The following is a 14,580-nucleotide window of genomic DNA, read 5'->3' as shown; positions in this document are numbered from 1 at the left end:
TTCTCTCCAAATCTTTCCATGTCACTTTACACTTACATGAACAGGAATTTCAAGTGCCATTTTATCGCTGTCACTCTGTCTCAGAAGGTCTTTCTGCTTTTCTTGGTTCATAAATTTGCTTCCATGCTTATTCTGAATGAGCTGTTATCAGCTGCAGGCTTTCTTACCCTGCTAGTCACCTTTTCCTGACCACTTGTGAAGATGCTAAACGACATGTTCAAATCTAAATACATAACACTTACGCAATGTAGGAAAAGTACACGTCTGTCTGCAATACTTTCTGTTAATCACCTTAAAAATTGCATTTTAATCTTAAAGCTTTCTACTTGTTATGCTACCAGATAATACTCTTTTGCTCTGATATGAAAAAAAGACAATCTGGCTTATTTCAACTTCATCTACTGTGCATTTGAAAAAAACTGAATGGCTTTTTCTACAATTTATAATCAACAGAATAAGTTCCTTCACAGTGAAAAAGGAAGAAATAATGTTATATCAAAATATATCATCCCACTAATATTTCCCACTATCTTCTCTGAATTGATAACTCTTCAACAGCTGTATTTTGTCAATATTAATAGCAAAGAAAAAGGTTCTCCAAAGATACTTTAACTGCACTTCACTATCCTGAAAAGTGTTTAGCATTTAAAAGAACCCAAATCTGTAATCTTCTCCACTACAGTGATGTTTCTGGGCAACTTTTCTCCAATTTCACATTTTAAGTCACCACAGCTATGTTTTCTCTCTGCTCATTGTCTCTGAAGTAATGTAATTCAACAGAAAGTAACAACAAATAAAGTAACTAGGTATATCTAAAGTAGACTACGATAAAATGACATTTAGACATGTTGCCTTCTTTTATCTCTTATTCTTCCCCTCCATTGAAGTCTTCAGTACAGCTGAGAAACATTTTTTTGATTTAAGTAGATTTATCAATTAAAAATAAAGCCAATTACACTTGACTGAATTTTAATTAAAAAAAAAAAAAAATCTAATAAAAGACGATACAACACTCAAGGACTTTCAAAGACACAGGTTAAAAAAGGTGTTTTCTAAAATCCACAGATAGTTCTGAGATAGAATCTGTAAAGAGAATGATCTCAAACAATGCTATAGGTGCTGTTGTTATTTTCTAGTTACTGCCAAATGATAACAAATTTGTCTGGAATTTTTAACAACTCCCTCTAAAAAAAATCTCCATTTTAGTCAGTACTTAAACCACCACACACCGAAATGAGAGATCAACCTCTTATAATGAACTTCCGTTTTAAAAATGGCTTAATCTGTGGTCTGAAAGATCACTGCACATTAAGATAACGTGGACTTTGAATGAATCATTGCTAATCACATATCCTCACAACCAAAACTATATTTGATTGAAATGCTACATTAAAAAGTCTAGGAAATAGGTACCTGAGTTCTTTTTTAAAGTGTCAGCTGTAAGTTTATTTTAATTATTGTTGATGAGCAACTGGCATGATATGTGTTTTCCTGTTCATTTCTCCAAGTTACACATCAGTTTGCCAGTTAAATCTTTCAGAATGTTCTAATTTCTAAATCTTTTCCCTTTGACTGTGATCGATGCTTACTTTCTGCTGAGGAAAAGGCATAAAAGGCATAAAATGCTTACAAGCTCAAATGCTTAATGAGTTTATGAAGACAAATGTTGTAAGAAGGATTGCTTTGACAGTTTGATTAGATTAACACAATCAATCAGTTTCAACAATATACACCACCCTTAAAAATAGAGGTACTGCAGCTTTCTTGGTGCATGCTACTGCATTTAAATTGAAAGTACCAATATCACATTTTTTTAATGCAAAATGGGCCCCTCACTACAAGAAAGATATTGAGGTGCAATAAAGAAGGGCACTGAAGCTGGTGAAAGATCTAGAGAACAAGTCTTATGAGGAACAGATGAGGGAACTGGGGTTGTTTAGCCTGGAGAAAAGAGATTCAGGGGAAACCTTAATGCTCTCTGCAACTACCTGAAGGAGGTTTCAGCGAGGCAAGTGTCAGTCTCTTCTCCCAAGTAACAAGCGATAGGACAAGAAGAAATGGTCTCAAGTTGCACCAGGAGAAGTTTTGATTGGATATTAGGAAAGATTTCTTCACTGAAAGGATTGTCAGGCACTGCAGCAGGCTGCCCAGGGAAGTGGTTGAGTCACCATCCCTGGAGGTATTTAAAAGGCATTTAGATAAGGTGTTTAGGGACACGGTTTAATGGGAGATTTGACAGTGACAGGTTTATGGTGGGACTCGATCTTAAAAGTCTTTTTCAACATAAATGATCCTATGATTATATAAATACAGTATGATCTACATTTTATAGCCTCATACTGTGCTGTAAATAAGAATATATAATGCTGCAGTTCTGTCTTCTATCAGAAATATCAAGAAAGTTCAAAAGCATTTCTGGCAATTGTTAACAGGTCTGATTCAAAGAACTGCAGAAAAGGAATTGATCTGTTATATTTTTGCCTTCTTGAATTTGTTGTTCTGACAGCCATAACACTATCAAACATTTCTTTATTTCTCTCTCCCCTAACTTTTACTAGATTTTATATTTTACAAAATGATTTGTAATCCATTCATGAATAAAACTAACAAGCAAACTGGTGGTACAGCTATAGCATAAGCCTCCCAGGTTTATGACAGTCCTGTCATAACCAATCTCACCTTGGTGTAGAGAAGATCAGAATATAAGTTTAGTAGCAGGATAGACATGTCCTATATATTTGAGTAGGAATAAGTCCTCTTCAATTGTGGAGCCTGTGAAGGACAGGTTATCCTTGCTTTCAACTCTATTATCAACAAGGCAATATTCTATATTATGACAAAACTTAAAAATTAAACACTACTTTCCATAATAAAGATAATAAACAGTGGACTAGGTTCTGATTTATGGTTGCACAACTACATAACAAATTTTATCTTGTACAATGATACCCAATATCATGATACAGCAATGACAGCGAAACTAGATATATTTGAACTTTTATTAACCAAGCACAAATAGTCTGAAAATACTATAGGAAAAAATGCATACATCTTTTCAGCAGTTGTTGAAGATGCGCTGAGTAACAAGTAGATACAAAGTAAGAGCCATCTGAGAGACTGAAGTGATCCCTATATAGTAACAAGATCCACTGCTGGCCTTGAGATAGTGCTTGTTTAATCCAGGACTATGTGAGATGGACCAAATAGGATTATCTGAAAATTCATTAGCAAGTAACTCATGGCAAGAGATGATGAGGTCAGAGCAGTCTGGGCTGAGGCTACAGTAAATGCAATTTGGATTTGCATCTTATTTCACACTCAATTTAGTCTTGGATTTTCCTTCAGACTAGATTTAGCCTTGAGTCCCCAAATGCAATGTTCCCACTATCTTGTGGTCCAAAGCTGTCCAAGTGATTGGCTTGAGACATGCATGTCCCCATTAGGGAATGTTATGTGTTAGAGACTCTTCAGTGTGTGGCTGGAAAATAGGTTACCATCACATTTCCTTAGAAAGTAATTAACACCAAAAATATTCCATGAACCAAACCAATAGAAGGCAAGCAAGAACTAAAGGGGAATTTGCTTCAGAATTGCACTACTATTCCAGACCAACCCGTAAACTTACATTTGCTGCATGTATATGCAGACCTGCATCTAAAACTTGCTTCTCAAGAGAAGAATTTGGGGAAAAGTGCCTAATAAACACAGAATCCAAATAACCTAGAAGGTGTCAGCACATTTCAAAATGGAAATTGAAGAATTCATGAGCTGTACATGCTGATTTACATAATCAAGGTCACCTCATATGACTGCAGGGGTACTGCCTGTAAGCATCTACGAGAACAAAGCTGCAAACTAGCAGCATGCCTATTAAGACAAGATTGTTCAAAAAAGTTCAAAGTTCTCATTTGCACATGGCTGTAAAAAATGTCTTCTAAATGAGAGCTTAATGGTTCTAGAAAGAGAAAACATCTTTAATTTCAAGGGGAAGGGAAAAAAAATTAAAAAAATATGAAGGCTGCAATCAGAAGAAAACTAAGATAGAAAGGTTGGTGAATTGTCAGTGCTGATTAAGAAAGAGCAGAAACAAAAGCTAGACAGGGTGAAGTTAAAGCTTTGAGAACCCCTGCAACTGGTATGAAAAGAAATCTCAGTAGTCAACTAAATACAAGTGTACTTTACTACTCTACTAAAGCAGGCTGAAGTATCCATGGTGTAATAATATTCAGCCATTGAAAATAATAGTAGCTAAATTCAGCATTCTGCACACTATAAACTTTGGAGAACAGGGTATTGTTCAACTTCACAAACTACCAGTTTGGGAGTGTTCAATGTGAGGCACTTAGAAAAAAATAAAAGGTATGATTTTTAAAGACATTTCATAAGCTATCTTTAAATGAAGCTCCCAAAGGGATTTTTGGCAACCTCTGTCAGTACACATGAATGACAAACCTATGCCACTGTCAACATATAATTCAACTTCTATCTGATTGCATGAGCTCTGTATTTCTCAAACATCACAGTTAATACAAACTGAGAAAGCTATATAAAGAACACCATTCTGTATCACAATAAACTTTTTTAATAAATAGAAATAAAGAACTGGTTTTCATTATATTTTTCCCTCTCTACTATGGAAAAACACAGTTCCAGCATTTAACCCAAGTACCTCCAGCTTGCACTAAAATGTATCTTCCTTCAGTTACCACCACAGTCACGGCCTTCAAAACCTGCAACAGCAGGTGTGGAGTCATCACCTCCAAAAGGTATGTTTTTCACAACAGCTATTTTCATTTTATTTATAAACTCCATTGTTTACAAAGTCATGACAGTATCAACACACAATAATGATGCTCAAATTGTGATTCAGACATTATACTTAGTCTTGAGTGCATACTTTAGATTCATTTATTTTGATTCTTACCTCCACTGAAAGATACCACTACTCTATGGAACATTGCTGAAGACAGCTGAGTTATGTGAAATTAATCACTCACTCCCATATACAAGTTTTGTCAACTGGTTTATTAAACACACAGTGAAAATGGATTAAAGGGTAGCCAAAATGTTGAATATAGAAATGAATGTCCTTTCAGAGAGACACCTTTTCAAACAGACTAGAACTAGACTAGACTAGGCAAGATTAAAAAAACAAAAATTAAAAAAATTAAGAGATAGTAGTCTCCAATTAATTCATTTAAAATGTTCTATTATTAATAACTGTATATTTCATCAGAATAACCACTACAACAACCTGCTATGTCACAAACTGTACTTTATAGTGTACTTTGTATACTCTCTTATGAGATCTGAATAATCCTAAGGACAATGTAATTTCTTAACCAGTGCCAAACCACTGTCCATAACAGATGTCACATCAGGCATCAATTTAGAACCTCTTCATATTCACTTACATACTGCAGCTTATGCAGTGTTATATCAGTTTCACACTATAAAAGCTTTAATTCCAGCTAAGCACAGAACAAAATTTAGCAGATATTTATATACACTTTGAAATAGTTGGGGTGATCAGTGATTCAACTACTGGGAGAAAAAAAAAAACCCACCAAAACAACCTAAATTGAGATAACCACAAGAATACTTACAGAGAAAAATGGCAAGAAAATGAAAGAACTGAATGACGGAAGCACTGAGCACTGAAAGAAGCAGCAAATTACATATCCCATCTGATTTAAATAGATTCATATTATTCATATTATAAAAAAAAAATTCAAAACAAGAATTACGCTTTTTGAAATTCTATGAGGCGAAAGTAGAGCACAGAGAGTCTGGAAAACGCAAGAGAAAAATATGTTGAACAAAAAAAAATCCTATGCAGGATCTACTACAGAAAGTTATGAAATAAGAGAACCAAGAGCTTTTGGGAGAAAAAAGAAGAATCCTTGGTATCAGTAATTGTCATCAGCTATCTAGGGAGAACTGTCGTACAGATGCTCTAAAATGTGCATCTTAACTAAGAGAATCAGGCCAGAAAAAAAATAGCAGATATGCAAATCATCAGCATAAGCTGACAGTGAAGTTGTAGGAAAGCCTCAGATCACCCAAGAATACGATGGAGATGGAAAAGTAAAAAAGAACCGAGAAAAAGTACCTTCCATAAGACTGGAAGAAAGGGCAGAATAGCTCTCAAAATAGACAGTCAAGGGCAATGCAAAAAGCAGAGCAAAGCACAAGACTGTCATGTATCAGAAGAACAATAAAGGCCAAAATATTAAGGAAGAAGTGATCATTATTAGGAGCTAAAGCACTGGAAAGACAAAATAAGATAAGGTTCTTAATATTTCATGTAGTTCTAACGATGATGTGCATTCCCAAAACGAACAGTAACTATGCCAATTTCATAATACCCCTACAATAGCTATGCTATTATAAAAAGCTATTTTTACTGGATTTTACAGGAATACTAGGTTGTCCTTCCTTTCCCCCTCCAAGGTTATGTTTGAATTCAGGTACTATGTCATATACACTGGAAAAGAGCTAAAAATTATTTTGAAAGCTTAACAGATTTTCTGTCCAGGTTGCTTAAAAGCTTTGCTACTAAAATTCTCTGCTTCAAAGCAAATAGGGTTAATCTATGCACTTCAACCTACTAATTTCAATGTAGCAGAATGTTCTGCAGTACACAGCCAAATCTGCCATGAATATGTACTCATTATTTTACATGTGGTAGTCAGGATGCCCTGTTTGGTAAAGTGATTTCTGAATTTCAAGTCTATTTGATGGCAATTTGTGTTGTTTCTTACCTGGATAGGGTTCTGCTATTCAGACATTTATTATGCACAACAATATAAACCATATATGCAGTATTATGTCCAGTTCTGTTGTTCATTTACAGTGGTAACAAAATGCTTTTATTTTCATTCAACTCTTCATCTTACATCTACTATAAACACTTCTGATTTGATTTTAAATTGGTACTGCTCAAAGAAGGAAACCATGCATTCTCACATTAATCTGTATCAATTCTGTGTTAGCTACGGGTATTTTAATAAATTTGAAACAGAGAACTGTACAATGTTAGGATTATTTTATATTTGTTCAGGGTCTAACAACAGCAAGACATCAGAAACAAAAGTTAAAAATAAAAATGGTAGTCATGGTTTACTTGTTAGTGTTAGCTTCTAAAAACACCAATAACCAGCGTAACTAACAACAGGTGCTTGAGAAAAGAGAAGTAGACTCCAGTTTTAAAATACTAAACTGAACACCTTGAACTTGCAGCATAGTCTATTAAGACACATAAGCGAAGTTCTGTGAGGAAGGGCTCTGAGGGAAGGAGGAGCAGCCCTTTCCTGCTTTGCAGATATGCCCTGTAAAATTCATGCTAGGCTCTGGCTCCTTCCCCTGGGAATTGTGAATTACACAGACTCCACACCCCTGCTCCTTTGAAATTACAAAAAAGTGCTACAAATTTTGATATGTACGAAATCTAAAAGATGCACAAAATGAAAGAACATACGGATATGAGAAACTTTCCTTTTTCTCTTCTTGTATAGCATCATGATTCTCTTTCAGACTTTAGACTTTAAGGATAATATTAACTTTAATAAAGCCTTCTTCTAGAAAAACTGACTACTTCAAAGAAGTGAAGAAGCAGAACAAACCATTTTCTAGATTATCTAACATTCTATTATCCTATAGAATAATGCATCAAGATCCTGATCAATAAAGCATTTTAAAGGACATGCTTAATTTACTAAATTCATGAGTAGTTCTACTGAAGCCAAAGGGATTATTCACATTCTTTGAGTTAAGCATAAGAGAAAGTACTTTATCTCACCCCCTCTGCATTCACAATCAACTTCCATTTAGCTACAGAAAAATTACCATCTATTTCAGCAGTACTGGAAACTGCCTTAAGAACTTGAACTTAGAAAAACCCACAGGCTTCCCTCTGCATATCACTGACTTGTGATTTTGTCTGGGCTTTGCATGTCTAAATACCTTCCTCATAAAGTAGCATGGCTACAAATCTTTTTCCTTCTTTTATTTCCCACATATAGAATTCTCCCTCACGTCCATGAAAGCTACCAGAAAAAAAAAAAAAAAAAGACAAAAATTGGCAATATGCAAACACATTTGAAATCCACTTACTTTAAAAAATTGATCTAGTGGCCCAGAATTTCACAAGATAAAAGTTCTTTTGAATACTATGAAAGGAATTTCAACTCTCTTTTTATAGAAAGTTGGAGAGATTCCATTTTGAGATTAAGATTTCTAAATTTAAGTGTCTACGAGCATGCTGTGTACTTAAACTACATAGGTAATGAAGATATAGTCAATATGGTCAATGAAGCCTAAAAAAGTACTCAGCTGACAGCTGACTTTAAGCCATACTTAATCTCTCTCTAGGCTCCTCTATTTCCTAAGTCTCCACCAGCTATCATGGAAGCTCAGAAAACTGACACAGCAATACATACACACAAACCTACAGTAAGACAGTTATTTCATTTTTATCTCAAACTAAATCCCACCTCCACTGTTCACAGTAAGTCCATAGGTAGGAAGGGCAGAAACTAGAAACCGTGGAGTTCCAGATCCAACAAACCTCTAAACCCAGAAATTCCCACGTATTGGGGAGGAATAAGGAAACCCATTCAAAGGCATGTATTTGTGACAGATGGTAACTTCAGCTTTTATGGGGAGTCATACTTAAGCATCTCATGCAGGCAGCTTCTGTCAGTTTTATATCTGCTAGTGCATATTTCTTGAAGTTCAGGTAACCACTACAACAGCATTTACTCCCAAGAAGTAACCTGATATGCATTTCTCATGGCCCACAACCTGCCTTGCTGTACCACAGAATGTGGGCAGAGATACAGAAAGTGCAAGTTTGATTTTTCCTGCAAGGCCAGGACTAAATGTGAAAATAAAGACAGGGCTAAGCAGATGACATATATTAAATAATACAGCTAAGACCCTATTAGGGCTGGCACAGGAGTAAAGATGATTTTATTTGATGGAGGATGGAACTACTAATTTTTTTTAAGCTTTTCAAGGCAAAAAATATAAGACAGGATGGGGGAAGATGAGGATATATAACTGCAGACAACAGCTTGGGATCTGAATGTGCATACTGCTCTGTTTAAGACTGTGGTCCACCTCAAAATCAGGAGGTGCTTAGTCTGCTTTCACTGGGAGTTTGGGAATCTTGCCTCTCAATAAGAAACTGCAAAATAAATAAGAACAACTCACAAACTATAGAGCTGGATGATCAGCAAACGTGTACTAATAGTATATAGACATTGCTATTATTCTACAAAAAGCATTTGGCTTTCTTCAGAGCTTATATAAATGTGAACGAGTGTATTTTAAGATCTCACTGAAATGCTGAATTACTGTTAAAGAAACCTGGTTTTTCTCCATTGTGCACACAATCCTTGTGCACATTAAAGACTACATAGTATTAGATATATAGTTCAACAGAAACCAGTCCAGTTCTTGTTCTGACTATCATCTTTTCTTTCAGCTTTCTGGTTATTTCAGATTGCGGTTAGCACAAGATAAACAATAAGAGGTCACTGGCTTCAGTGCTATACCACTGAAATATAATTGCCTGCCACAATAAAGTCCTAATGAGCACAACTCTTGTAAATGGGAGGTTGCCTTGGCAACAAAGTTATCCCGGAAGATAACTATCTGTGTGGTAGGAGGTGATGACAGTCAGTTGCCTGACAAAGATTCGAAAAATATAAACTTTTCAATTGCTCAAGTTGAAGGGAAGCTTTATGTACCAGGAATCTACTGACATAAGGGAAAATACTGACTTGCTGAACACAATAGGATCTAGAAACTTCCAAAGAAATGCAGAGCTAGAATAAGGATGTTTTATTTTAATAGGAATATGCTTAGATTGCCAGTCTTGCAAGTAAAAGTCCTTCTCTCATGTGTTCACATCTTCCTATGGTCCAAGAACTAAATCTGATTTAAATCATACTTCTAGATTTACTTTTAAAGAAAACAACGGAAAAAGTGTTCTTGAATAACAGTGAAAGAAGGTGAGATCAAGGCTGGGTTCAGTAGACAGCAGGATGGTGAATTCCAGCTCTCAGGTAGGACGCTGAAATAAAAATCCCCCAGAGAAAACAAGAAGTGACAGAATCAAAGGGAGAGGCATGACCAGACTACAGGCTCCAGAGGCCAATGCTGATTTTAAATCCAGGAGCTGGTTTCTCTGATGGTATATGGCAGGTGGGCAAGAAGAGTAACCACCAAGTCACACAGTATTTTTACATTTATTTCCTACAAAAAATAAACTTTCACATTCACATTATATGTCTGGGCAGGAAAGGTTATATCCCACTATGTCTGTCTCCCCTACTCCAGAAACACTGGCCAGTTTCAATCAAATTGACAAATGCCTAGATATCTTAAAGACGTGATCCTACCCACATGTAATTGGATATAAAATATTCAGTGTCCAGACATTTTAACAAGGTCACTAAGCAAGACTCTAAAATTAAGTTGTTGTTGAACAAAAGAGAAACTGTTAATGAATTAAAAGGACAAAACCAACAATAGAATCTGTGTTGCTCGCTAAATTACTAAGCAGTCTTGAAAAGAATAGTTTGATAGAGATGCAAAATTATTCAGGATAGGTTTTGCTGATAAAAAATTTGGCTGGCTGCAAAAAGTTGCATAAAGCTGTAGTGTCACTGAATAATAAGATGGCAAATGAAATTCAGTCTGGTTATACACACAGAGGGAAAAACACTGCAAAGCATACACACCTGATGTTGTCCTTGACATTAACCACCAAGACAGACAGCTAATAGTTACCTGAAAGCGCTCATTCAACAGAATAGGCATGAAAAATTATAAATACAGAAATAAAGAAACAGAAAACATTTCACCTCACTCTATGAATCTATGGCATGCTCATCTCTTGAAGAAGTTTCCATTTAGTATATGGCAGCAATAAAACACATAGTAAAACTATAAAGATTACAGAGAAGAAACATAAACACAAAAAGTACATGAAATGGTTTCTCTAAGTACAGATATCTTCAGCCTGGAAAAGGAGTGACTACATGCAGAGACAGAACACAGTTTTGAAACAGGTGATGTTTCAAAAAGTGAATAAAGAATGATTTGACACAATTTCTCATAATCAAAGAAATAAGAGGATGTGACTTCAGAAGAATCTTTTGCTAAAGGAGAATTTCTTTTCACACAGCATAAAGAAACTGCAAAAAATCACTGCCACAGGATGTTTTACACAGTATATTTTAAAACAATTAGATACATATTTAATAATACTCAATGGACATTTAAAAACAAAAGAATAGAAACACAATAAGGCTTCTGAGTAATAGAAGATGGGACGGTATACACATTCCCCACTCTGCTCTCACTGTCAATGTCTGTTGTTCTTCACTTAGTCCAACCTGTTTCAAGGAACTTTATAGTCAAAAAAAAAAAAAAAAGGACGAGACCACTGGGACAGTGAGAGGTTTATGCTCCTGCTGAAGAAAAGGATCAGAATTGTCTATTAATACCATGGACTCAATATGGAATAGAGATATTAGAGCTGACATAAAGGGTATTCTTGGCCATGAAAAATTAAATCTGCTTTCAGTAGACACATTTTGATTTTCTTGTCCCAGGTGGCTTAATGCTTTGATTGAGACCAGAGTAGTAATAATATCTTTCTTGTATAGATTTTCCAGTGTCTGTTGAGAAATGCACTCCTGTTTCAACTTTAATTGTTTGGGGTATTTTTTTAATAAATACTAATCACAATATAACTCTACAGAAAAACTGAAATACTGTCCTAGTTCGGCTGGGACAGAGACTTAAATCATTCTCATGTTCAGGGAATCAAAATCTCTGAGTCTATCCAAAAAGTGGAAATGCATGAAAAACTCTATAACTGCATGTTTTAACATTTCCTAAATTTCAACAACTGCTGGCCAGACAAATAATATTATTACATATAACCTTCTTTCCTCTCTTTACTTTTTTTGTCTTTTTCTGGCAGGAAGCGGTGGTATTACAATTCTTGTAACCAAAATTTTGTTTTAGTATGTTCCTAGAGCTAGACCTCTAGCTTTCCATTGGCATAAAGAGAAAACCTCTGCTTGTGCTGTTCTTCATGAGCTTTAATAAGGTTTCTGCATTCTTAGCACTTCTGGAAAATCATATCAATGTTATTTATTAAAATATAATAGTAGATGTCTACTTTTAAACAAAATCTGCTGATTAAAAAGTAGTAATGAGCTGCATAAATTATACCAATCAATAAATGGGAAACAAAGATGTCTGTTACCACATTGGTCAATAGAGTACATGAGGTCCAATGTAAGCTACCTTACAATAAAAATGAACACTAAGTCAAAGAAAGGGAAAAGAAACTTCATCTCTTCTTGAAGAAGGAAAAGATATAAATGGCTGGTCAAGTACACGTGATAAAACTCAGTCTAATGAAGACACACTTACATTCTCCAGAAAAATAAAGTAATGTTTAGTTTGAGCAAAAGAAGCCTCAGTCTCCTGGATGAAAAAGAAAAATTAAATTTCAAGGAGAAAAAAGACACATTTTTCTGGACCCACCTGGAGGACTTCAGGAAGAGAGATTCCACCAGCAGTGGGTGCTTCCTATTGAAGTTTGTCTAACAGATGCAACCTGAGAAATGTACTATATACCAAGAAAGAAATTCTTTTTTAAAAAAGATGGCAAATAAGCTGCCATCATTCTGATTTAACACCAGGGTTCAATTCACAGCTCTGCTATCCCATCCTCTCTCCCTTGCACTGGCTGTGGTACTCATCAGCCCCCTCACTGGGCTAATCTGAAGAAAATTAACAGACAGTGCCAAAGAGAAGGGAATAACAGGAACAAGTAGAAACACCTATTTCAGCAGTGAGACAGTAAATCAACTCAACAGTATTGTCAAATTCTAACATAGTTTTTGTTTGCTTTTTCCTATACCTTTTGTAAATCTTCGTAACTCTTCTGCATTTTACATGGTAGGATTATATGCTTTAATTTGCATTTATTTCCCATGGTAAGCCTTAAGATACCCTGGTAAAGTTTTTCTCACACAAGAACAGGGTAAAGCTGTAAAGCAGGAGCATCAGGGGACTGCAAACAGTACCTATCTCACCTGTTTGGCAGTGTATCCAGGAAGTCTGAGAGTGTGACTCACTTCAATGATACCAGCTTATGGTGAGCTGGCAATACAGCGCTCAGACAAGCGGTACTTAAACAAAAAGGCTTCCTGGCAGGAGAAAATGTTAGGCTGTACACTTGAAACATTCACACGGCACTTGCTACCATGCACTTAAAACTGAAAACTAATATATATAGGTGCTGTTATTTTTTTTCATTTTTCATTTTCTTTTTTCCCTGAGCAAGTTCTTAGCTAAGGAACTTGTGTCAGTGTCTCTTCTGCAAATTATATACTACTAGAGAGTTACTTACACAGAGAGATCATTGCACAAAAGACAGCACAAAAAGGTAATTTATGTAACAACATCAGATCAGCAGGAAAACACTGTAATGAAAAACACATGCACTCCATTCTACAGGAAAAGTAAATAAAGCTAAGTACTGACGTGCCAAAGAAAATTCTTCTTCTATTTAAAACAGCAGTCAGTATACCACCATGTTATGATTTGATGGCATTGTTGAAGATTTCCTTCCAATTCCAAACTGCTCAGAAATCCAATATAGTTTTGCACTCAGTATTTAAGCAGTTTAAAACTACTGATAGTTAAAACTAAACACTGGAACAAGTACAAAACTAACTTGCATTTCATAAGTCTGTAGAAATATGTTAAACGTTATGCATCCTGAATAATTCAGCCATCATGCTACCTCCTTTTACCAATCCGTTATGCAAAAAAACCATGACAAAATATAAGATAAAAAGGCAAGAGATAATAAAAAGATAAACCTGAGGTTTTATGTTGTACTATTTTTGGTTTGTGGAATCTTTCACGTTTGACAAAGTCCATGAACATTCATATTAATCAGTTCTGCAGATTTAAAATTTGACTGTCCTGGCTGTAACTAACAGCAATTTCTATTTTGAAAGAATTTACAAAGCATTTACAGCATTTATCTTTTTTTAGAAGAACAGAACAAAAAGTAATGATAGCAAAACCCAAATAAGGTGAAAAAAGTAGGATACTTTGATCTCATTAAAAAGCAATTCAAGTTAAAGAATAAACCAAACTAAATATTTATGCTTAAGAAGCTCTCACAACATATCCTTTGTAAGCAAGATGCGTAATGTCTGCAATTTTTCTACTTTACAAAGTCCTGCCTCAGAAGACAGTAATATATTTTCGTGGATTTCACAGATACAGTTACAGAATACCAGAGTATTTACTGAAGTGAGGATTTGGGAATCTTTCCAAGTTTCTCATCCCCTCAACTCTAACTAGCTCAAGTACAGGTATTTTGGATTATATGTCCAATGATGTACTTCACAGAGCCTAACAAATGACTGATGAATCCTAAATTAAACTAGACAGAAAAGAGGACAACAGCCAGAGTACCTTTGCTCTCCTGCATACAGAGACAGAGGTGGATGTCATTTAAGTGTCCAATCC

The 14,580-nt window shown here is 35.3% G+C and overlaps 1 protein-coding gene across 3 annotated transcripts in view; it reads right to left on the bottom strand.

The window, feature by feature from the left end:
- Positions 1-14,580, bottom strand: part of TBC1D22A (TBC1 domain family member 22A) — a gene marked incomplete at its 3' end in the record, with an annotated part of 183,757 nt that overhangs the window by 61,360 nt on the left and 107,817 nt on the right. The gene's annotated exons all lie outside the window — the stretch shown is intronic.

This window comes from Psittacula echo (genome assembly GCF_963264785.1).
Source record: "Psittacula echo genome assembly, chromosome: 1".
Taxonomy (NCBI): Eukaryota; Metazoa; Chordata; class Aves; order Psittaciformes; family Psittacidae; genus Psittacula; species Psittacula echo.
This window is presented reverse-complemented; position numbering and strand designations above follow the sequence as displayed.